Source organism: Denticeps clupeoides, chromosome 10 (assembly GCF_900700375.1).
Source record: "Denticeps clupeoides chromosome 10, fDenClu1.1, whole genome shotgun sequence".
Taxonomy (NCBI): domain Eukaryota; kingdom Metazoa; phylum Chordata; class Actinopteri; order Clupeiformes; family Denticipitidae; genus Denticeps; species Denticeps clupeoides.
This window is the reverse complement of record NC_041716.1, coordinates 19,953,322-19,977,418: the sequence shown is the minus strand read 5'-3', so window position 1 is coordinate 19,977,418 and position 24,097 is coordinate 19,953,322. Positions and strand designations below refer to the sequence as shown.

Here is a 24,097-nt window from a genome sequence, read left to right as displayed (position 1 = left end):
CTCATCTAGACGTGGTGAAAACAATTTTCTGAACTCCAAACCAGTCATTAGAATGGGGGTAAAAGAATATTTAAGTGGTTCTGGACGAGACACGATTGCAGTTTTCGAAACTGGTGATCTACTGTCATGCACAACCATATGTAGGGTTTACCAGGTCTGAAAAAGAGAAAAGATCCGGTTAGCAACAGTTGTGTAGACAAAAAGCCTTGTTGATGTCACAGGATAAAGGGCAGACTCAAAATGTCAGAACAAACAATGTATGAGGACAGTGTCGGGGAGTGACGGAATGCATGTACCGTTTAAATGAGAGATAATCAGAATACAGTTACTTTGTTAAAATAAATGTATACACGGCTGTCTGATCTGCGCTGCCACCAGGACGACCATCTGCCCGTTCCAGAGCAAGCACAAGTGTGCGTAATATAGCGCGTAACAGTGCCAAACGTTACCACAAAACATTCCATTTTCTCCAAGTACAGTATGAGTGCAAGGAATTTTTATAATAATTTTTATAATAATTATCTCGGTATTGTTCACTGATAAGACTTGTAACCTCATTATTTAGTAAACTTAGTGTTTTTTTTTTTGTTTGTTTGTTTTTTTTTTGTTTTTGCAAGCATTAGAAAAGCAGCACCTCATATGTTTATGCCATTGTTAGCCAATTATTGGATTTTTGGGGGGGGATTTAAGTTTTTCAACCAAACAGTTCAGCACTGACACCTTAGAGGGTTCTTGTAAATGGCCATGAAGTAATGTTGCTGGGTTGCATTAAAACATATATTGTGTTGTGTTTAAAAAGATATGTGGTGGCAAGGTTTAAAGTGCATTTTGTCATTGTCACATCAAGTTTAAAATATCTGATTTGTATTGAAGGATCTTTAGTATTTTTAAGTTATTTGTGGAAGAGTAACACTGACAGTAAATGCCAAAAAGTATATTTAATTTTTTTTTTTATTATTATTATTTTTTTTATTCTACATTATTAACTAGAAAACTGAAGATTGGAGAATTATCAAAACAATTTAACATTCAGCTGGTAGGGTCAAAATGTGGTGTAATCAACATGTAAGCATGGATGCATCCGACCCTGGATCTAGTGGTTCAGGCTGGTGTTGGTCTCTCAGGGGGACTGTCCATGTAACTACCGATTGTAAGTCACTCTGGATAAGGCTGTCTGATAAATACCATAGATGTACACATAAATTAGTATTGCTGCTGACATGTCCATCCCCTTATTACCACAGTGTATCCCCTTTTTGATGGCTACTTAAATACAGCATAATACACCAAGTCACAAAGCTCAAACCATCTCAGACTAGTTACTTGAACAGGACATTGAGTTCGCTATACTCTACATTCACCAGGTCTCGATCCAAACAGAACACCTTCGGATATTGGCTTTGGATATCATAGACAGCCAGCAGATAAATCTGCCGCAGCTACATGATGCTATCATGTCTCTATGGACCAATATATCTGAGGAATATTTCCACCCCTTTTTTGAGGCTATGCCATGAAGAATAAGGTGGTTCTAAAGGCATAAGGTGGTCCACCCGAGTACTAACGAGGTCTACCTAATAATATGACCAGCGAGAATCAATCATACAGATAGAAAATCTACAAACAATGAAGCACTTCAGCATCAGAAGGATAAAAAAAAATACAAATATACTGTAGAAAAAAATATACAAATAAATGAAACTTTAAATTCTTTGTTATTATAGCCCTAAAGTTGCAAGCCCCCTCCCTAAAAATCACACCCCTTGATACGATTTCAGAAAATATGAAATTGTTAACATGAGAAATTTATTTGAAGTTACTTGATAATAATATGAAAAATCATGTCTAAAATATATATATGTCTGATGTGAACTATATTAAAAAGTGGTTAGAAAGTGTGTAGGTATATTTTTCAATATTATCATTACATAATCCATAGTGGAAAAACATGATTAAAAAGAATGTTGAAAAGTTTTTTCATGTTCATAAATATATCAGTTTGATAAACAGAAGTCTGTGTGAGGTTCGTTAAATAGAAATTATAGTTTGTTAACGTTTTTGTGCGGCAAACCAAAGATGAGACACCTTTGGAGAACGGTTTGTTCATAAAACAGTGTTACAATTAGTTTTTGTGTGGCATATCATCTGAAAACCATAGATGAGACACCTTTGGAGAAAGGTTTGTTCATAAATCAGCATTATGATTAGTTTTATTTTAGCAAGGAAAAGAAAAAGTCTGTTTGTGTGTGTGTGTGTTAACAGGTTATGTCCTGTGTCAATGGTGTGATGCTTCCTACATACCATTATCTGATGTATCTTTTGGAAAATGACTGATGGGATAACATATTCAGTAAGTATATGAACAGTGTTTGCGTTGTATTAAAATTAGTATTGTGTTTAGTATGTGTTTAACACTGAAACAATAGGTTGAGTAAAACCTTGAGTGAAAAACATGGTTTCTGTTTTAAAAAGATAGTCTAAGGGTGTGTGAACTGTGGGTCTGTGTCATTGATGTGAGGGGTCGTAAACCATCAACAATGGTCATTTTTGCAAACATCAGTTTCAAGCGAGCACTAAATAGTAGTTGGTTATCTGCTGGGTGGTGAAGACCTTGTTACTGCAAATGAGGAGCGGTCACAAGCTGGGATAGTTTCAGAGGAAATTAACATTGTTAATAAATGTAGGATTATATTTCTGAAAAGAATCTTGAAAAAAAAATACAACATTTTCATGTTCATAAATATATCAGTTTGATAAAAGTCCTACTGCACCTTAAAACCTTTTCGTAGAAAAACAGAAGGTGTTAAAAACATTATGTAATTCATTGTTTGTTTATTCATTATCAATCAGTGTATGGTTCAACTAAAGAAAAATTATAGTTTATTAACGTTTTGTGTGTCATATCATCTGAAAACCATAGATGAAATACCTCAGGCATGTTCATAAATCAGCATTATGATTAGTTTTATTTTAGCAAGGAAAAGAAAAAGTCTGTTTGTGTATGTGTGTGTGTGTGTGTGTACAGGTTATGTCCTGTGTCAATGGTGTGATGCTTCCTACATACCATTATGTGATGTATCTTTTGGAAAATGACTGATGGTTGAGTTAAAACCTTGAGTGAAAAACAAGGTTTCTGTTTTAAAAGATAGTCTAAGGGTGTGTGAACTGTGGGTCTGTGTCATTGATGTGAGGGGTCGTAAACAATCAACAATGGTCATTTTTGCAAACATCAGTTTCAAGCGAGCACTAAATAGTAGTTGGTTATCTGCTGGGTGGTGAAGACCTTGTTACTGCAAATGAGGAACGGTCACAAGCTGTGATAGTTTCAGAGGAAATTAACATTGTTAATAAATGTAGGATTTTATTTCTGAAAAGAATCTTGAAAAAAAAATACAACATTTTCATGTTCATAAATATATCAGATTGATAAAAGTCCTACTGCACCTTAAAACCTTTTCGTAGAAAAACAGAAGGTGTTAAAAACATTATGTAATTCATTGTTTGTTTATTCATTATCAATCAGTGTATGGTTCAACTAAAGAAAAATTATAGTTTATTAACGTTTTGTGTGTCATATCATCTGAAAACCATAGATGAAATACCTCAGGCATGTTCATAAATCAGCATTATGATTAGTTTTATTTTAGCATGGAAAAGAAAAAGTCTGTTTGTGTATGTGTGTGTGTGTGTGTACAGGTTATGTCCTGTGTCAATGGTGTGATGCTTCCTACATACCATTATGTGATGTATCTTTTGGAAAATGACTGATGGTTGAGTTAAAACCTTGAGTGAAAAACAAGGTTTCTGTTTTAAAAGATAGTCTAAGGGTGTGTGAACTGTGGGTCTGTGTCATTGATGTGAGGGGTCGTAAAACCACCAACAATGGTCATTTTTGCAAACATCAGTTTCAAGCGAGCACTAAATAGTAGTTGGTTATCTGCTGGGTGTTGAAGACCTTGTTACTGCCAATGAGGAGCGGTCACAAGCTGGGATAGTTTCAGAGGAAATTAACATTGTTAATAATGTAGGATTTTATTTTCTGAAAAGAATCTTGAAAAAAAAATGTTCATGATCATAAATATATCAGTTTGATAAACAAAAGCCTGTGTATGGTTCAACTAAATAAAAATTATAGTTTATTAACGTTTTGTGTGTCATATCATCTGAAAACCATAAATGAAATACCTCTGGCTTGTTCATAAACAGCGTGACGATTAGTTTTTATTTTAGCAAGGAAAAGAAAAAGTCTGTTTTCTGTATGTGTGTGTGTGTGTGTGTGTGTGTGTGTGTGTGTGTTGTGTGTCAATCATACAAATAGTAAATCTATGAACAGTGAAGCCCTTCAGCATCAGAAGGTTTAAAAAAATACAAATATACTGTAGAAAAAAATAACTGAAACTTTAAATTCTTGATATTATAGCCCTAAAAGTCGCAACCCCCCTCTCTAAAAATCAGACCCCTTGATACGATTTTAGAAAATATGAAATTGTTAACATAAGAAATTTATTTAGAAATTTTGAGAAAGTTACTTGATAATAAAATTAAAAATCGTGTCTAAAATATATATATATGTCTGATGTGAACTACAACAACTACAAAAAGTGGTTAGAAGTGCGTAGGTATATTTTTCAATATTATCATTACATAATCCAAAGTGGAAAAAAAAAAAAAAAAAACATGATTAAAAAGAATAGTGGTTTTAAAGTAGGATTTGAGAAGTTTTTTCATGTTCATAAATAAATCAGTTTGATAAACAGAAGTCTGTGTGTGGTTCAATTAAATAGAAATTATAGTTTGTTAACGTTTCTGTGAGAAAGGTTTGTTCATAAAACAGTGTTATTAGTTTTATTTTAGCAAGAAAAAGAAAAAGTCTGTGTGTGTGTGTGTGTGTGTGCGCGCGCGTGTGTGTGTGTGTGCGTGTCAGTGGTGTGATGCCTCCTACATACCATTGTGTGATGTATCTTTTGGAAAAAAACGACTGAAAACAACTTGTAAACAAGTGATAAGGAAACATGTTTTAAAAGTTAGTCTAAGTGTATATGACATCTGTAATGCGACACAAGGGAGTGAGCAATAGAGTGGGGCCAGAAGGTGCTGTGATACTTCCTACATACAAAATGGGGGTTCTACCATATTTCAGTCAGTATATGAATAGAGTATGCGTTTGTATTTTTAAAATAAGTCTGTGTAAGTATTGTGTTTAAACGTGTTAAACACTGAAACAGTAGTTGAGTAAAACCATACACTTAAAATAAGGTTTCTGTTTTAAAAGAACGTTCTAAGGTGTGTGTGAGATTTGTATGTCACACGTTGATTCAGTGTTTGCGAGAAAGAGGTAATGGTATGCTGGCTTATAACACCTCCACAACAGCCATAGTTTGTAAACAAAGTGGTAAGACATCTGTTTTTAAAACCTGTCTAAGTGTTTATGTAAGAATGGACATCGCGGGAACATACTTGTCTTACATAACAGATGTCCGAAGGGGGAAGGATGGAAGGAGGTCATAAATTACGCGCTGGGTCCGATGGAGAAGGCAGAAAGGGAGAAGGCCATAAATTACGCGCACAGTGTCCACTGTCCAGTGGAGAAGGGGAGAATGTAGAAGGGTAGATGGTCATAAATAACGCGCTTTTTCCTCATACAGATATGTCATCAATCATTTTTGACATAAAGTATATAATTATTACTACTACTACCACCACTGTTCACCACCCGGCGACAACTCTGCTTCACTACAACTCTGGAGAACCTTCAATTCCAACGACATTCTGGTCCGGAACTCGTCGTGCTCCCAGCAATACTGACCATAATGTTAACCGCAAGGCTAGGTCCTGTCACGCAATGTAACTGCAGCGCCAACTTCGGCTTATTAAACAACCGCTCTCTCACTGGTAAGGGGCACCTCGTCCAGGATCTCCACTCCGACCGGACTTTGTTTCCCTCAATGACTTCACTCCACCTGAGTTTGTTTACGTCTGTCACCCAGCTGACTCGGGGAGGGGCGGAGGTCTCGCGATGTTCATGTAATAGCTTCCCAAATCTGTACATTCCCAAATATCACATTTAAGTGACATTAAACATTAGTGACATTAATCAGAAGGTTGCTGGTTCGAATCTCAATTCGCCAAGATGCCACTGAGGTGCCACTGGGTAAAGCACCGTCCCCGCACACTGCGCCCTTCATGGCTGGCCACTGGTCACTAAGGGTAATCGTTATCACCTTGACAATCACTTTCACTTAATAATCATATTTTATAAGGACTGCATTGTTTCAGCTTAATCTGCATACTACTCTAGTTTAATTAGTTCCAGTGAAGGTAACTCTGAAATTCTTATATGTATTCTGTTAAATTTTGCAACACTCATTTCTTATTTCACTCTCAAAATCATTGATATATACTGACAAATGAACACTGTAGGGACTTCTTACTCAAAAGTAGACTGTGTGCTGCCTCCCTATCAGTTATTCACTCTTCCCTCTATAATTGACTTATCATATATTAAAAAAAAAATATATATATATATAAATCTAAACCATCCACCTGTCAGCGTGGCCCTCTCCCAAATGTGTTAGTTAAAGTTTGTCTCCCCTCATTGATTCCTTTCATAACCGCTGTTATCCATTCTTCTGGAATTGTTCCATCACCTCTGAAAACTGCTTTAGTTATTCCAATTCTCAAAAAGCCTGGTGCAGATTTTAATAATTTTGATAATCTTTGTTTTGTTTCAAAAATCCTTGAGAAAGTTGTTGCCTCTCAACTCCACTCACACCTTAATAATCATAATTTGCATGAACAATTTCAGACTGTTTGTTAAAAACCATCAAACCATTAAACATTTTACTTGGCACAGTGTCCACTTTAGCCAAATCTCATAGTTTTCCCATTAATATTGATAATTCCCCTGTCTATCCTTCCTCTAAGGTAAGAGTCTGGGTATCGTCATATTTGATATTACGCTCTCATTCCAGTTACATCACCTGGTCTGCGTATATTCATCTACATAACATTAATCGACTTCATCCCCTGTTTACACCACACACTGCTGCCATTCTTGTCACCTCCCAGATTAATTATTTCAATAATCTTTTTTTTTTGTTCTCTCCATAAGTCTCTCCATAAACTCCAGCTTCTTCAGAATTCTGCTGCTTGGGTCATACTTCGTAGATACCCCAGATCTCGAACAGCTTTATCGGTTGCCAATAGAAGCTAATTTTTAATTAGTGCATTAAAGTGCAGCCATAACCTTGCGACCATAACCTAAGATTACCATAACAGGTCATCTTCTGCCACTCATCTTATTGTTCATTCGGCCCATCTTATCACCATGGGAAACATTCAGTCTGTCTGGTCCTTGGCTCTCCGGACATTAGAAATGTAGATTCTCTTCCTTAATTGAAGTTGCAGTTGCATTTTTTCATTCTGAGAAATATTGAGTGCTGCGGCATATTAGACAACAAATAATATTTTTATGTTACAAATAATTATAAAATTTATGATAAAATAAATTATTAAAATCTCGCAGCATGAAAGCTAGTTACGAAACAAAGAAACGCCAATTTTGCGCTGCATATTTTTTTGTCCAATCAGATTTTTCAAACTCTCATGTGATTGGCTGAAAAAAATATGATGACGTCATCACTGACTATTTAAACACCTGCACGGCAGCCCTCGAGTCAAAGCAGAATAATTCACCTTCAGATGAGGATGAGGTAGGAAAAGCGGGAACCAGCACCTAACGGGGAGGAGGGTTACAGGATCCCCGCGACCCCCGGTGGGCAAACAAGAGGAACGCGCGACTGACGGAGACCAGTCCGACTTACAGTCGAGGTAAAGAAATACCAAAAAAAGTTAGTTATCAACTTATTTTTACAGCAAACCACCAGAACAGTCGGTCCCCAGCCACGCGGACTTCCCGTCCAGTCACTGAGCAGGTGAAATGCCCAGCTTCACATCACAATGCTTTTTTACTGTTCATTGCCTTTATAGAAAGGCGCCATGAAATCTCTCATTTCTCCTAGACATTTGTTTCATTCTGAGACTAATATTGGGCGATGCGGCATATTAGCCAACATAAAAATCTGGTATAATAAAAATGTATTTTATAATTTTATCGTTATGTCACACTTAAACGATCATTTTGCGCTGAATGTTTTTTTTTCCAATCAAATTTTTACAACTCGTATTTGATGACGTCATCGTTTACCTGCCTAACTGCACTCGAGTCAAACGAGGATGATCCACCCTCTGGTGAGGTCGGTCGAGGATCCCCGCTCAGTCCGGCTTGGCGTCGAGGGTAAGAACTTATCAGATTATTCTTACAGCAAACCACCACAACAGTCCGTCCCCAGCAGTATTACTGGCAGTATTATTGTTTTGAATAGGGATGAATCTCTTCTGTTCATTGTGAACTGTGTAGTCAGAGGTCTTGATGTGACCAACATTTTTATGTTGGTCACATCTGGAAAGGTATGAATCCCCAAAAAATTTGTATTGTATTTATTATTTCATTTGCAGGTTTGTGTATTTTTACTGTTTCATTTAAAAACTTGCTTGCTGGATTGTGGTTTTAACAATTGTGGTGTGTCAATTAAGTGTAATGTTGTGTTTTGTAAAGATATTAATCTAGACTTTTTTTCTACTGTTTATTTTTAAAATAAGTTGCTGGAATAAGATAAGATAAGATTTATTAGTCCCTCAAGTTGGAAATTTACATTGTCACGGCAGGAAGTAGACAGTACAAGATAAGAGCAGCAAAAAACAATAGCACAGACATTATGTCGAGTGTATAATATAAGATTCAATATACAAGTATGCAAATAATTGGTCTTAGAAGAAAAAACTAAAACAGTAAATGTGAGATGTAAAAATATGTTGGTATATACATAAAATATATTTTTGTGAGATTTTACATATGTACAGTGTAGGTAAATATACACATATGCACTTGGAGATGGAGATAGTGAACTGGATGTTTGTGTTTGCGTGGTCTGCTGTTGTAGAGCCAGACAGCGGTTGGCAGGAAAGACCTTTTAAATTTCTTCATCCCACATCGTGGGTGCCGTACCCTTCCACTGAAGGAGCTTTCTCAGTGCTGCCAGGGTCTCCTGCATGAGGTAGGTAGGTAGGCAAGTGAGGACTTTGTAGTAATAATTGAGCATTACTGTTTTGTAAAGGTATGAATCTTTTAATTTTCTCTTTTCTTTGTGCGTTTGTCTTCAGATCACATCACAGGTTGCTTGATGTCCTTTTTTTTTAGTCGCAAGGTATGAATCTCAACATTTTTTACTGTATTTATTAGCTCATTTGTAGGATTAACAATTGTGTGCTGTGAATTATCTGTAATATTGTGGTTTGTGCAGTATTGTAATTTCAGGGTCTTCTGAAGGGGGAATTAGGGGCAGGGCATATTGGTTGTTTTTTTTGAAGATGGCGTCAGATCAGTCTTTAGAGTGCTTGGTGTCTACTTTTATATTGGTGTGTTCTGTATCGTATGAATCTCAAGTTTTTTTTATTTACTGTACTTATTATGTTTTGTAAAGGTATTAATAGTTACCTACCTCAATATTGTGTTTAGTGAAAGTATTGATCTAGACTTTTTTTACTGCATGTATAGATTGCTTGATATCCACTTTTATATTGCTATTTTATGTAAAGGTATGAATCTCATTTTTTGACTGTATTCATGAGCTGATTTGCAGGATTGAGGTACGTAAATTTGATTTTCAGGAAAAAGGTGAGGTAGGTCTGTTTTGTGTTGTCAATTAGGTGTAATATTGTGTTTTGTAAAAGTATTAATCTAGACTGTTTTTAAAGCTTAGTTGCAGGTTTGAGTTTTATTAACATTTGTCACTCCAAAGTAATATTGTGTTTAGTGAAAGTATTGATCTTGACTATTTTTACTGCATGTATAAGTTCATTTGCAGGATTGAGGTAGGTAACTATGTATTTCAGACAAAAAGTGTGGTAGGTCAGTGTGAATACAGGAATTCATTTAAGTAAATTTAGAGGTAGGCTGGTATGTTAGTGCAGACTTTTTAGTAATAATTGAGCATTACTGTTTTGTAAAGTTATTAATCAATTTTTTTCTCTTTTCTTTGTGCGTGTGTCGTCAGATCACTCTAGATTGCTGTATGTCCTTTTTTTGTTGGTCGCTACTGTAAAAGTATGAATCTCAAAAGTCTTTACTGTATTTATTAGCTCATTTGTAGGATTGTGTAGTATTAACAATTGTGTTGTGTGAATTATGTCTAATATTGTGTTTTGTGCAGTATTGTAATTTCAGGGTCTTCTGAAGCGTGAATTAGGGGCAGGGCGTATTGGTTGTTTTTGTGAAGGTGGAGTCAGATCAGTCTTCATAGTGCTTGAAGTCTGTAGGTAGGTAGGCGGGTCAGGGTGGATTTATTAGTAATCATAATTTAAGGGGTGTTTTATGAGTATTACTGTTTCCTAAAGGTATGAATGTTTTTTTTTCTCTTTTCTTTGTGACTGTGTTGTCACATCAGTCTTTAGAGTGCTTGGTGTCTACTTTTATATTGGTGTGTTGTGTAATGGTATGAATCTCAAGGTTTTTTTATTTACTGTACTTATGTTTTTTCAGACAAAAAGTGAGGTAGGTTAGTGTGAAAACAGGAATTCATTTAGGTAAATTTAGAGGTAGGCAGGCAGGTAAGTGTGGATTTTTGTAGTAATAATAATATTGTTGTGGGTTTTTTTTATGAGTATTACTGCTTTGTAAAGGTATGAATCCATTTTTCTTTTCCTTTCTTTGTGTCTGTGTAGTCAGATCAACTTGCAGATTGCTTGATATCCACTCTTATATTGGTCTTTTCTGTAAAGGTATGAATCTCAACATTTTCACTGTATTCATTAGTTCATTTGCAGGAATTGTGTGGTGTCAATTAAGTGTAATATTGTGTTTTTTTGTATTATATTTTCAAGGGCTTCTTAAGTATGAATTAGGGGCAGGGCGTATTGATGTAGTCAGATCAGTCTTTAGATTGCTTGATATCCACTTTTATGTTGGTATTTTATGTAAAGGGATGAATCTCTTTTTTTTACTGTATTCATGAGCTGTTTTGCAGGATTGAGGTAGGTAAATTAGATTTTCAGGAAAAAGGTGAGGTAGGTCTGTTTTGTGTTGTCAATTAGGTTTAATATGTTTTTGTAAAAGTATTAATCTAGACTGTTTTTTAAAGCTTAGTTGCAGGTTCGAGTTTTATTAACATTTGTCACTCCAAAGTAATATTGTGTTTAGTGAAAGTATTGATCTTGACTATTTTTACTGCATGTATAAGTTCATTTGCAGGATTGAGGTAGGTAACTATGTATTTCAGACAAAAAGTGTGGTAGGTCAGTGTGAATACAGGAATTCATTTAAGTACATTTAGAGGTAGGCATGTATGTTAGTGCAGACTATGTAGTAATAATTTGAGCATTACTGTTTTGTAAAGGTATTAATCATTTTTTTTCTTTTTTCTTTGTGTGTGTATCATCAGATCACTCTAGATTGCTTGATGTCCTTTTTTTGTTTGTCGCTTTTGCATAGGTATGAATCTCAATTTTTTTACTGTATTTATTAGCTCATTTGTAGGATTGTGTAGTATTAACAATTGTGTTGTGTGATATTTTGTTTTGTGCAGTATTGTAATTTCAGGGTCTTCTGAAGTGTGAATAAGGGGCAGGGCGTATTGGTTGCTTTTGTGAAGGGAGAGTCAGATCAGTCTTCATAGTGCTTGTAGTCTGTAGGTAGGTAGGCGGGTCAGGGTGGTTTTATTAGTAATCATAATTTAAAGGGTTGTTTTATGAGTATTACTGTTTCCTAAAGGTATGAATGTTTTTTTTCTTTTCTCTTTTCTTTGTGACTATGTAGTCACATCAGTCTTTAGAGTGCTTTGTGTCTACTTTTATATTGGTGTGTTGTGTAATGGTATGAATCTCAAGGTTTTTTTATTTACTGTACTTTTTTTTTTTCAGACAAAAAGTGAGGTAGGTTAGTGTGAAAACAGGAATTCATTTAGGTAAATTTAGAGGTAGGCAGGCAGGTAAGTGTGGATTTTGTAGTAATAATAATATTGTTGTGGGGTTTTTTTATGAGTATTACTGCTTTGTAAAGGTATGAATCCATTTTTCTTTTCCTTTCTTTGTGTCTGTGTAGTCAGATCAACTTGCAGATTGCTTGATATCCACTCTTATATTGGTCTTTTCTGTAAAGGTATGAATCTCAACATTTTCACTGTATTCATTAGTTCATTTGCAGGAATTGTGTGGTGTCAATTAAGTGTAATATTGTGTTTTTTTTTTTATTATATTTTCAAGGGCTTCTTAAGTATGAATTAGGGGCAGGGCGTATTGATGTAGTCAGATCAGTCTTTAGATTGCTTGATATCCACTTTTATGTTGGTATTTTATGTAAAGGGATGAATCACTTTTTTTTACTGTATTCATGAGCTGATTTGCAGGATTGAGGTACGTAAATTTGATTTTCAGGAAAAAGGTGAGGTAGGTCTGTTTTGTGTTGTCAATTAGGTTTAATATGTTTTTGTAAAAGTATTAATCTAGACTGTTTTTTAAAGCTTAGTTGCAGGTTTGAGTTTTATTAACATTTGTCACTCCAAAGTAATATTGTGTTTAGTGAAAGTATTGATCTTGACTATTTTTACTGCATGTATAAGTTCATTTGCAGGATTGAGGTAGGTAACTATGTATTTCAGACAAAAAGTGTGGTAGGTCAGTGTGAATACAGGAATTCATTTAAGTACATTTAGAGGTAGGCATGTATGTTAGTGCAGACTATGTAGTAATAATTTGAGCATTACTGTTTTGTAAAGGTATTAATAATTTTTTTTCTTTTTTCTTTGTGCGTGTATTATCAGATCACTCTAGATTGCTTGATGTCCTTTTTTTGTTTGTCGCTTTTGCATAGGTATGAATCTCAATTTTTTTACTGTATTTATTAGCTCATTTGTAGGATTGTGTAGTATTAACAATTGTGTTGTGTGATATTTTGTTTTGTGCAGTATTGTAATTTCAGGGTCTTCTGAAGTGTGAATAAGGGGCAGGGCGTATTGGTTGCTTTTGTGAAGGGAGAGTCAGATCAGTCTTCATAGTGCTTGTAGTCTGTAGGTAGGTAGGCGGGTCAGGGTGGTTTTATTAGTAATCATAATTTAAAGGGTTGTTTTATGAGTATTACTGTTTCCTAAAGGTATGAATGTTTTTTTTCTTTTCTCTTTTCTTTGTGACTATGTAGTCACATCAGTCTTTAGAGTGCTTTGTGTCTACTTTTATATTGGTGTGTTGTGTAATGGTATGAATCTCAAGGTTTTTTTATTTACTGTACTTTTTTTTTTTCAGACAAAAAGTGAGGTAGGTTAGTGTGAAAACAGGAATTCATTTAGGTAAATTTAGAGGTAGGCAGGCAGGTAAGTGTGGATTTTGTAGTAATAATAATATTGTTGTGGGGTTTTTTTATGAGTATTACTGCTTTGTAAAGGTATGAATCCATTTTTCTTTTCCTTTCTTTGTGTCTGTGTAGTCAGATCAACTTGCAGATTGCTTGATATCCACTCTTATATTGGTCTTTTCTGTAAAGGTATGAATCTCAACATTTTCACTGTATTCATTAGTTCATTTGCAGGAATTGTGTGGTGTCAATTAAGTGTAATATTGTGTTTTTTTTGTATTATATTTTCAGGGGCTTCTTAAGTATGAATTAGGGGCAGGGCTTATTGATGTAGTCAGATCAGTCTTTAGATTGCTTGATATCCACTTTTATATTGGTATTTTATGTAAAGGGATGAATCACTTTTTTTTACTGTATTCATGAGCTGATTTGCAGGATTGAGGTACGTAAATTTGATTTTCAGGAAAAAGGTGAGGTAGGTCTGTTTTGTGTTGTCAATTAGGTTTAATATGTTTTTGTAAAAGTATTAATCTAGACTGTTTTTTAAAGCTTAGTTGCAGGTTCGAGTTTTATTAACATTTGTCACTCCAAAGTAATATTGTGTTTAGTGAAAGTATTGATCTTGACTATTTTTACTGCATGTATAAGTTCATTTGCAGGATTGAGGTAGGTAACTATGTATTTCAGACAAAAAGTGTGGTAGGTCAGTGTGAATACAGGAATTCATTTAAGTACATTTAGAGGTAGGCATGTATGTTAGTGCAGACTATGTAGTAATAATTTGAGCATTACTGTTTTGTAAAGGTATTAATCATTTTTTTTCTTTTTTCTTTGTGTGTGTATCATCAGATCACTCTAGATTGCTTGATGTCCTTTTTTTGTTTGTCGCTTTTGCATAGGTATGAATCTCAATTTTTTTACTGTATTTATTAGCTCATTTGTAGGATTGTGTAGTATTAACAATTGTGTTGTGTGATATTTTGTTTTGTGCAGTATTGTAATTTCAGGGTCTTCTGAAGTGTGAATAAGGGGCAGGGCGTATTGGTTGCTTTTGTGAAGGGAGAGTCAGATCAGTCTTCATAGTGCTTGTAGTCTGTAGGTAGGTAGGCGGGTCAGGGTGGTTTTATTAGTAATCATAATTTAAAGGGTTGTTTTATGAGTATTACTGTTTCCTAAAGGTATGAATGTTTTTTTTCTTTTCTCTTTTCTTTGTGACTATGTAGTCACATCAGTCTTTAGAGTGCTTTGTGTCTACTTTTATATTGGTGTGTTGTGTAATGGTATGAATCTCAAGGTTTTTTTATTTACTGTACTTTTTTTTTTTCAGACAAAAAGTGAGGTAGGTTAGTGTGAAAACAGGAATTCATTTAGGTAAATTTAGAGGTAGGCAGGCAGGTAAGTGTGGATTTTTGTAGTAATAATAATATTGTTGTGGGTTTTTTTTATGAGTATTACTGCTTTGTAAAGGTATGAATCCATTTTTCTTTTCCTTTCTTTGTGTCTATGTAGTCAGATCAACTTGCAGATTGCTTGATATCCACTCTTATATTGGTCTTTTCTGTAAAGGTATGAATCTCAACATTTTCACTGTATTCATTAGTTCATTTGCAGGAATTGTGTGGTGTCAATTAAGTGTAATATTGTGTTTTTTTTGTATTATATTTTCAAGGGCTTCTTAAGTATGAATTAGGGGCAGGGCGTATTGATGTAGTCAGATCAGTCTTTAGATTGCTTGATATCCACTTTTATGTTGGTATTTTATGTAAAGGGATGAATCTCTTTTTCTTTTACTGTATTCATGAGCTGTTTTGCAGGATTGAGGTAGGTAAATTAGATTTTCAGGAAAAAGGTGAGGTAGGTCTGTTTTGTGTTGTCAATTAGGTTTAATATGTTTTTGTAAAAGTATTAATCTAGACTGTTTTTTAAAGCTTAGTTGCAGGTTCGAGTTTTATTAACATTTGTCACTCCAAAGTAATATTGTGTTTAGTGAAAGTATTGATCTTGACTATTTTTACTGCATGTATAAGTTCATTTGCAGGATTGAGGTAGGTAACTATGTATTTCAGACAAAAAGTGTGGTAGGTCAGTGTGAATACAGGAATTCATTTAAGTACATTTAGAGGTAGGCATGTATGTTAGTGCAGACTATGTAGTAATAATTTGAGCATTACTGTTTTGTAAAGGTATTAATCATTTTTTTTCTTTTTTCTTTGTGTGTGTATCATCAGATCACTCTAGATTGCTTGATGTCCTTTTTTTGTTTGTCGCTTTTGCATAGGTATGAATCTCAATTTTTTTACTGTATTTATTAGCTCATTTGTAGGATTGTGTAGTATTAACAATTGTGTTGTGTGATATTTTGTTTTGTGCAGTATTGTAATTTCAGGGTCTTCTGAAGTGTGAATAAGGGGCAGGGTGTATTGGTTGTTTTTGTCAGTCTTCATAGTGCTTGAAGTCTGTAGGTAGGTAGGCGGGTCAGGGTGGTTTTATTAGTAATCATAATTTAAAGGGTTGTTTTATGAGTATTACTGTTTCCTAAAGGTATGAATGTTTTTTTTCTTTTCTCTTTTCTTTGTGACTATGTAGTCACATCAGTCTTTAGAGTGCTTTGTGTCTACTTTTATATTGGTGTGTTGTGTAATGGTATGAATCTCAAGGTTTTTTTTATTTACTGTACTTTTTTTTTTTCAGACAAAAAGTGAGGTAGGTTAGTGTGAAAACAGGAATTCATTTAGGTAAATTTAGAGGTAGGCAGGCAGGTAAGTGTGGATTTTTGTAGTAATAATAATATTGTTGTGGGTTTTTTTTATGAGTATTACTGCTTTGTAAAGGTATGAATCCATTTTTCTTTTCCTTTCTTTGTGTCTATGTAGTCAGATCAACTTGCAGATTGCTTGATATCCACTCTTATATTGGTCTTTTCTGTAAAGGTATGAATCTCAACATTTTCACTGTATTCATTAGTTCATTTGCAGGAATTGTGTGGTGTCAATTAAGTGTAATATTGTGTTTTTTTTTGTATTATATTTTCAAGGGCTTCTTAAGTATGAATTAGGGGCAGGGCGTATTGATGTAGTCAGATCAGTCTTTAGATTGCTTGATATCCACTTTTATGTTGGTATTTTATGTAAAGGGATGAATCTCTTTTTCTTTTACTGTATTCATGAGCTGTTTTGCAGGATTGAGGTAGGTAAATTAGATTTTCAGGAAAAAGGTGAGGTAGGTCTGTTTTGTGTTGTCAATTAGGTTTAATATGTTTTGTAAAGGTATTAATCTAGACTGTTTTTTAAAGCTTAGTTGCAGGTTCGAGTTTTATTAACATTTGTCACTCCAAAGTAATATTGTGTTTAGTGAAAGTATTGATCTTGACTATTTTTACTGCATGTATAAGTTCATTTGCAGGATTGAGGTAGGTAACTATGTATTTCAGACAAAAAGTGTGGTAGGTCAGTGTGAATACAGGAATTCATTTAAGTACATTTAGAGGTAGGCATGTATGTTAGTGCAGACTATGTAGTAATAATTTGAGCATTACTGTTTTGTAAAGGTATTAATCATTTTTTTTCTTTTTTCTTTGTGTGTGTATCATCAGATCACTCTAGATTGCTTGATGTCCTTTTTTTGTTTGTCGCTTTTGCATAGGTATGAATCTCAATTTTTTTACTGTATTTATTAGCTCATTTGTAGGATTGTGTAGTATTAACAATTGTGTTGTGTGATATTTTGTTTTGTGCAGTATTGTAATTTCAGGGTCTTCTGAAGTGTGAATAAGGGGCAGGGTGTATTGGTTGTTTTTGTCAGTCTTCATAGTGCTTGAAGTCTGTAGGTAGGTAGGCGGGTCAGGGTGGTTTTATTAGTAATCATAATTTAAAGGGTTGTTTTATGAGTATTACTGTTTCCTAAAGGTATGAATGTTTTTTTTCTTTTCTCTTTTCTTTGTGACTATGTAGTCACATCAGTCTTTAGAGTGCTTTGTGTCTACTTTTATATTGGTGTGTTGTGTAATGGTATGAATCTCAAGGTTTTTTTATTTACTGTACTTTTTTTTTTTCAGACAAAAAGTGAGGTAGGTTAGTGTGAAAACAGGAATTCATTTAGGTAAATTTAGAGGTAGGCAGGCAGGTAAGTGTGGATTTTTGTAGTAATAATAATATTGTTGTGGGTTTTTTTTATGAGTATTACTGCTTTGTAAAGGTATGAATCCATTTTTCTTTTCCTTTCTTTGTGTCTATGTAGTCAGATCAACTTGCAGATTGCTTGATATCCACTCTTATATTGGTCTTTTCTGTAAAGGTATGAATCTCAACATTTTCACTGTATTCATTAGTTCATTTGCAGGAATTGTGTGGTGTCAATTAAGTGTAATATTGTGTTTTTTTTGTATTATATTTTCAAGGGCTTCTTAAGTATGAATTAGGGGCAGGGCGTATTGATGTAGTCAGATCAGTCTTTAGATTGCTTGATATCCACTTTTATGTTGGTATTTTATGTAAAGGGATGAATCTCTTTTTCTTTTACTGTATTCATGAGCTGTTTTGCAGGATTGAGGTAGGTAAATTAGATTTTCAGGAAAAAGGTGAGGTAGGTCTGTTTTGTGTTGTCAATTAGGTTTAATATGTTTTTGTAAAAGTATTAATCTAGACTGTTTTTTAAAGCTTAGTTGCAGGTTCGAGTTTTATTAACATTTGTCACTCCAAAGTAATATTGTGTTTAGTGAAAGTATTGATCTTGACTATTTTTACTGCATGTATAAGTTCATTTGCAGGATTGAGGTAGGTAACTATGTATTTCAGACAAAAAGTGTGGTAGGTCAGTGTGAATACAGGAATTCATTTAAGTACATTTAGAGGTAGGCATGTATGTTAGTGCAGACTATGTAGTAATAATTTGAGCATTACTGTTTTGTAAAGGTATTAATCATTTTTTTTCTTTTTTCTTTGTGTGTGTATCATCAGATCACTCTAGATTGCTTGATGTCCTTTTTTTGTTTGTCGCTTTTGCATAGGTATGAATCTCAATTTTTTTACTGTATTTATTAGCTCATTTGTAGGATTGTGTAGTATTAACAATTGTGTTGTGTGATATTTTGTTTTGTGCAGTATTGTAATTTCAGGGTCTTCTGAAGTGTGAATAAGGGGCAGGGTGTATTGGTTGTTTTTGTCAGTCTTCATAGTGCTTGAAGTCTGTAGGTAGGTAGGCGGGTCAGGGTGGTTTTATTAGTAATCATAATTTAAAGGGTTGTTTTATGAGTATTACTGTTTCCTAAAGGTATGAATGTTTTTTTTCTTTTCTCTTTTCTTTGTGACTATGTAGTCACATCAGTCTTTAGAGTGCTTTGTGTCTACTTTTATATTGGTGTGTTGTGTAATGGTATGAATCTCAAGGTTTTTTTTATTTACTGTACTTTTTTTTTTTCAGACAAAAAGTGAGGTAGGTTAGTGTGAAAACAGGAATTCATTTAGGTAAATTTAGAGGTAGGCAGGCAGGTAAGTGTGGATTTTTGTAGTAATAATAATATTGTTGTGGGTTTTTTTTATGAGTATTACTGCTTTGTAAAGGTATGAATCCATTTTTCTTTTCCTTTCTTTGTGTCTATGTAGTCAGATCAACTTGCAGATTGCTTGATATCCACTCTTATATTGGTCTTTTCTGTAAAGGTATGAATCTCAACATTTTCACTGTATTCATTAGTTCATTTGCAGGAATTGTGTGGTGTCAATTAAGTGTAATATTGTGTTTTTTTTGTATTATATTTTCAAGGGCTTCTTAAGTATGAATTAGGGGCAGGGCGTATTGATGTAGTCAGATCAGTCTTTAGATTGCTTGATATCCACTTTTATGTTGGTATTTTATGTAAAGGGATGAATCTCTTTTTCTTTTACTGTATTCATGAGCTGTTTTGCAGGATTGAGGTAGGTAAATTAGATTTTCAGGAAAAAGGTGAGGTAGGTCTGTTTTGTGTTGTCAATTAGGTTTAATATGTTTTTGTAAAAGTATTAATCTAGACTGTTTTTTAAAGCTTAGTTGCAGGTTCGAGTTTTATTAACATTTGTCACTCCAAAGTAATATTGTGTTTAGTGAAAGTATTGATCTTGACTATTTTTACTGCATGTATAAGTTCATTTGCAGGATTGAGGTAGGTAACTATGTATTTCAGACAAAAAGTGTGGTAGGTCAGTGTGAATACAGGAATTCATTTAAGTACATTTAGAGGTAGGCATGTATGTTAGTGCAGACTATGTAGTAATAATTTGAGCATTACTGTTTTGTAAAGGTATTAATCATTTTTTTTCTTTTTTCTTTGTGTGTGTATCATCAGATCACTCTAGATTGCTTGATGTCCTTTTTTTGTTTGTCGCTTTTGCATAGGTATGAATCTCAATTTTTTTACTGTATTTATTAGCTCATTTGTAGGATTGTGTAGTATTAACAATTGTGTTGTGTGATATTTTGTTTTGTGCAGTATTGTAATTTCAGGGTCTTCTGAAGTGTGAATAAGGGGCAGGGTGTATTGGTTGTTTTTGTGAAGGGGGAGTCAGATCAGTCTTCATAGTGCTTGAAGTCTGTAGGTAGGTAGGCGGGTCAGGGTGGATTTATTAGTAATCATAATTTAAGGGGTGTTTTATGAGTATTACTGTTTTCTAAAGGTATGAATGTTTTTTTTTCTTTTCTCTTTTCTTTGTGACTGTGTTGTCACATCAGTCTTTAGAGTGCTTGGTGTCTTCTTTTATATTGGTGTATTCTGTATTGGTATGAATCTCAAGGTTTTTTATTATTATTGACTTATGTTTTTTCAGACAAAAAGTGAGGTAGGTTAGTGTGAAAACAGGATTTCATTTAGGTAAATTTAGAGGTAGGCAGGCAGGTAAGTGTGGATTTTGTAGTAGTAATAATAGTGTTGTGGGTTTTTTTTTATGAGTATTACTGCTTTTTAAAGGTATGAATCCTTTTTTCTTTTCCTTTCTTTCTTTCTTTGTAGTCAGATCAACTTGCAGATTGCTTGATATCCACTCTTATATTGGTCTTTTCTGTAAAGGTATGAATCTCAAAATTTTCACTGTATTTATTAGTTCATTTGCAGGAATTGTGTGGTGTCAATTAAGTGTAATATTGTGTTTTTTTGTATTATATTTTCAAGGGCTTCTTAAGTATGAATTAGGGGCAGGGCGTATTGATGTAGTCAGATCAGTCTTTAGATTGCTTGATATCCACTTTTATGTTGGTATTTTATGTAAAGGGATGAATCTCTTTTTTTTACTGTATTCATGAGCTGTTTTGCAGGATTGAGGTAGGTAAATTAGATTTTCAGGAAAAAGGTGAGGTAGGTCTGTTTTGTGTTGTCAATTAGGTTTAATATGTTTTTGTAAAAGTATTAATCTAGACTGTTTTTTAAAGCTTAGTTGCAGGTTCGAGTTTTATTAACATTTGTCACTCCAAAGTAATATTGTGTTTAGTGAAAGTATTGATCTTGACTATTTTTACTGCATGTATAAGTTCATTTGCAGGATTGAGGTAGGTAACTATGTATTTCAGACAAAAAGTGTGGTAGGTCAGTGTGAATACAGGAATTCATTTAAGTACATTTAGAGGTAGGCAGGTATGTTAGTGCAGACTATGTAGTAATAATTTGAGCATTACTGTTTTGTAAAGGTATTAATCATTTTTTTTCTCTTTTCTTTGTGCGTGTGTCGTCAGATAACTCTAGATTGCTTGATGTCCTTTTTTTGTTGGTCGCTTCTGTAAAAGTATGAATCTCAAAATTCTTTACAGTATTTATTAGCTCATTTGTAGGATTGTGTAGTATTAACAATTGTTTGGTGTGAATTATGTCTAATATTGTGTTTTGTGCAGTATTGTAATTTCAGGGTCTTCTGAAGTGTGAATAAGGGGCAGGGCGTATTGGTTGTTTTTGTCAGTCTTCATAGTGCTTGAAGTCTGTAGGTAGGTAGGCGGGTCAGGGTGGATTTATTAGTAATCATAATTTAAGGGGTGTTTTATGAGTATTACTGTTTCCTAAAGGTATGAATGTTTTCTTTTCTTTTCTTTGTGACTATGTAGTCACATCAGTCTTTAGAGTGCTTGGTGTCTACTTTTATATTGGTGTGTTCTGTAATGGTATGAATCTCAAGGTTTTTTTTATTTACTGATTGTTTTTTCAGACAAAAAGTGAGGTAGGTTAGTGTGAAAACAGGAATTCATTTAGGTAAATTTAGAGGTAGGCAGGCAGGTAAGTGTGGATTTTGTAGTAGTAATAATAGTGTTGTGGGTTTTTTTTATGAGTATTACTGCTTTGTAAAGGTATGAATCCTTTTTTCTTTTCCTTTCTTTCTGTCTGTTTAGTCAGATCAGCTTGCAGATTGCTTGATATCCACTCTTATATTGGTCTTTTCTGTAAAGGTATGAATCTCAACATTTTCACTGTATTCATTAGTTCATTTGCAGGAATTGTGTGGTGTCAATTAAGTGTAATACTGTGGGTTTTTTTGTATTATATTTTCAGGGGCGTCTTAAGTATGAATTAGGATTGAGGTACGTAAATTTGATTTTCATGAAAAAGGTGAGGTAGGACTGTTTTGTGTTGTCAATTAGGTTTAATATGTGTTTTGTAAAAGTATTAATCTAGACCGTTTTTAAAGCTTAGTTACAGGTTTGAGTTTTATTAACATTTGTCACTCCAAAGTAATATTGTGTTTAGTGAAAGTATTGATCTAGATTTTTTTTACTGCATGTATAAGTTCATTTGCAGGATTGAGGTAGGTAACTATGTATTTCAGACAAAAAGTGTGGTAGGTCAGTGTGAATACAGGAATTTGTTTAAGTACATTTAGAGGTAGGCAGGTATGCTAGTGCAGACTTTGTAGTAATAATTGAGCATTACTGTTTTGTAAAGGTATTAATCATTTTTTTATCTTTTCTTTGTGCGTGTGTCGTCAGATCACTCTAGATTGCTTGATGTCTTTTTTTTGGTCACTTTTTGAAAGGTATGGATATCAACATTGTTTTTGTGAAGATGGAGTCAAATCAGTCTTCATAGTGCTTGAAGTATGTAGTTAGGTTGGGAGGTTAGGAGCTGTGTATGGATTACTGTTTATTTAAAAGCGTAGTTGCAGGATTGATTTTTTTTAACAATTGTCAATTGAGTAATATTCTATTTAGTGAAAGTATAAATACTTTCTTTCTTTTTTTTTTATTGTGATTTTGGAGTCAGATATGTCTTCAAAATGGTTGATGTCCATTTTTATATTGGTCACTTCTGTCAAGGTAGGATATTTTTTAATGTCTTTATTATATCATGTGCAGGATTCTGTCAATTTAGTGCTCTGTAAAGTAATTTGTTTAGACTTTTTAAAAGTTTAGTTGCTGGAATGTTGTATTAACAATTGTGTGCTGTCAATTAATATTGTTTGGAAAGGTATGGATCTAGTTTTTTACTGTATTAGCTCATTTGCAGGATTGTGAAGTATTAACAAGCATTAAGGTCCCAAGAATGTCCAGCATCCAGCAGTCCTCCTGGTGTGGCATGACCAAATGCAGGATCAGAACAAGGCATGGCCAACATCACCACGTGTCGACTTCAGGAGGCAAAGCACTTCAGCAGCCCCCCTTTACATCAACAGCAAATGTGTACCTTCTAGTTTCTTGGGGTCCTTATCTCCGCTGACATCTCTTGGACATACAACATCACAGCAGTCATCAAGAAGTTTCAGCAGCAGATACACTTTCTGAGTGACTTTCCTTGCCCAACCTGGACCCCAACCTGCTGCTGACGTTCTACTGCTTGTCCATTGAAAGCTTGCTGACTTACTGTATTACAGTTTGGTACGGCAGCTGCACCATTATCGTATTGAATTTTTTGTATATTTGTATTTTCTACATATATGTCTACACTGAAGGAGCTGTTTTTATGTATATGTGTATAATGACAATAAAAAGCCTTCTATTTTATTCTACATACACTATTTCTGTTTTTTTTTACTCATAAGATGAAGTAAGCAGGCTTCCTTTATTTTACCTAAAGACTTATAACAACTGTATGTCAGTGGAATCACTGCAACATAATGTGCATCAAGGAAATTTCTTATTTACTGTACTACAGTAATGAACCGAAAGCCATATAAATAAACCAACTCTAATTTGTTGTTCCTTAGCAGATAACATGGTGAATGAAAGAAGCACTGGCCATGCATCAATGCAGGCAATGCAATACGCAAAACTTCCAGCCGTAATAGTTTTACAACGTGACTTGCTGCAGAATCATTTGCACTGTTTTACTGCTGGTAAAATGCTTGTGTGCTACTCTGCAAGGAGGAATGGCAAAGAATCCCCAAAATCAGGTGTGGAAAATCTTTCCCAAAAAGACTCATGACTTAGATCAAAAGGGTTGCTTCTATTAAATACCGAGCAAAGGGTCTGAATACTTAGGACCTCGTGATATTTTAGTTTTTCTTTGTTAATAAAGCTGCAAAAATGTCAACAATTCTGTCAATATGGGGTGCTGTATGTACATTAATGAGGAAAAGATTTACTTAAATATTAACAAATGGTTGCAACATGGTTACTCTGTACCCACTGTATGTAGCAACACAGATAACTAACATGCAGAATTATATATTTGTATGTACATTAAACATGGAATGCCCCTCATAGTGGGGGTGAGAGGCCGCAGCAGTGCCCCAAAGGAACTTGAGAACAAGT

General features: G+C 34.1%; 1 long non-coding RNA gene across 1 annotated transcript; it reads left to right on the top strand.

Annotated features, from left to right (window-relative positions):
- The first annotated feature begins 19,033 nt into the window (after nt 1–19,033).
- On the top strand, nt 19,034–22,150 carry LOC114798725 (uncharacterized). Its single transcript, XR_003751099.1, has 3 exons — nt 19,034–19,059; nt 21,743–21,799; nt 21,903–22,150. It is a non-coding gene; the product is annotated as an uncharacterized LOC114798725 (long non-coding RNA).
- Nucleotides 22,151–24,097: the final 1,947 nt, after the last annotated feature.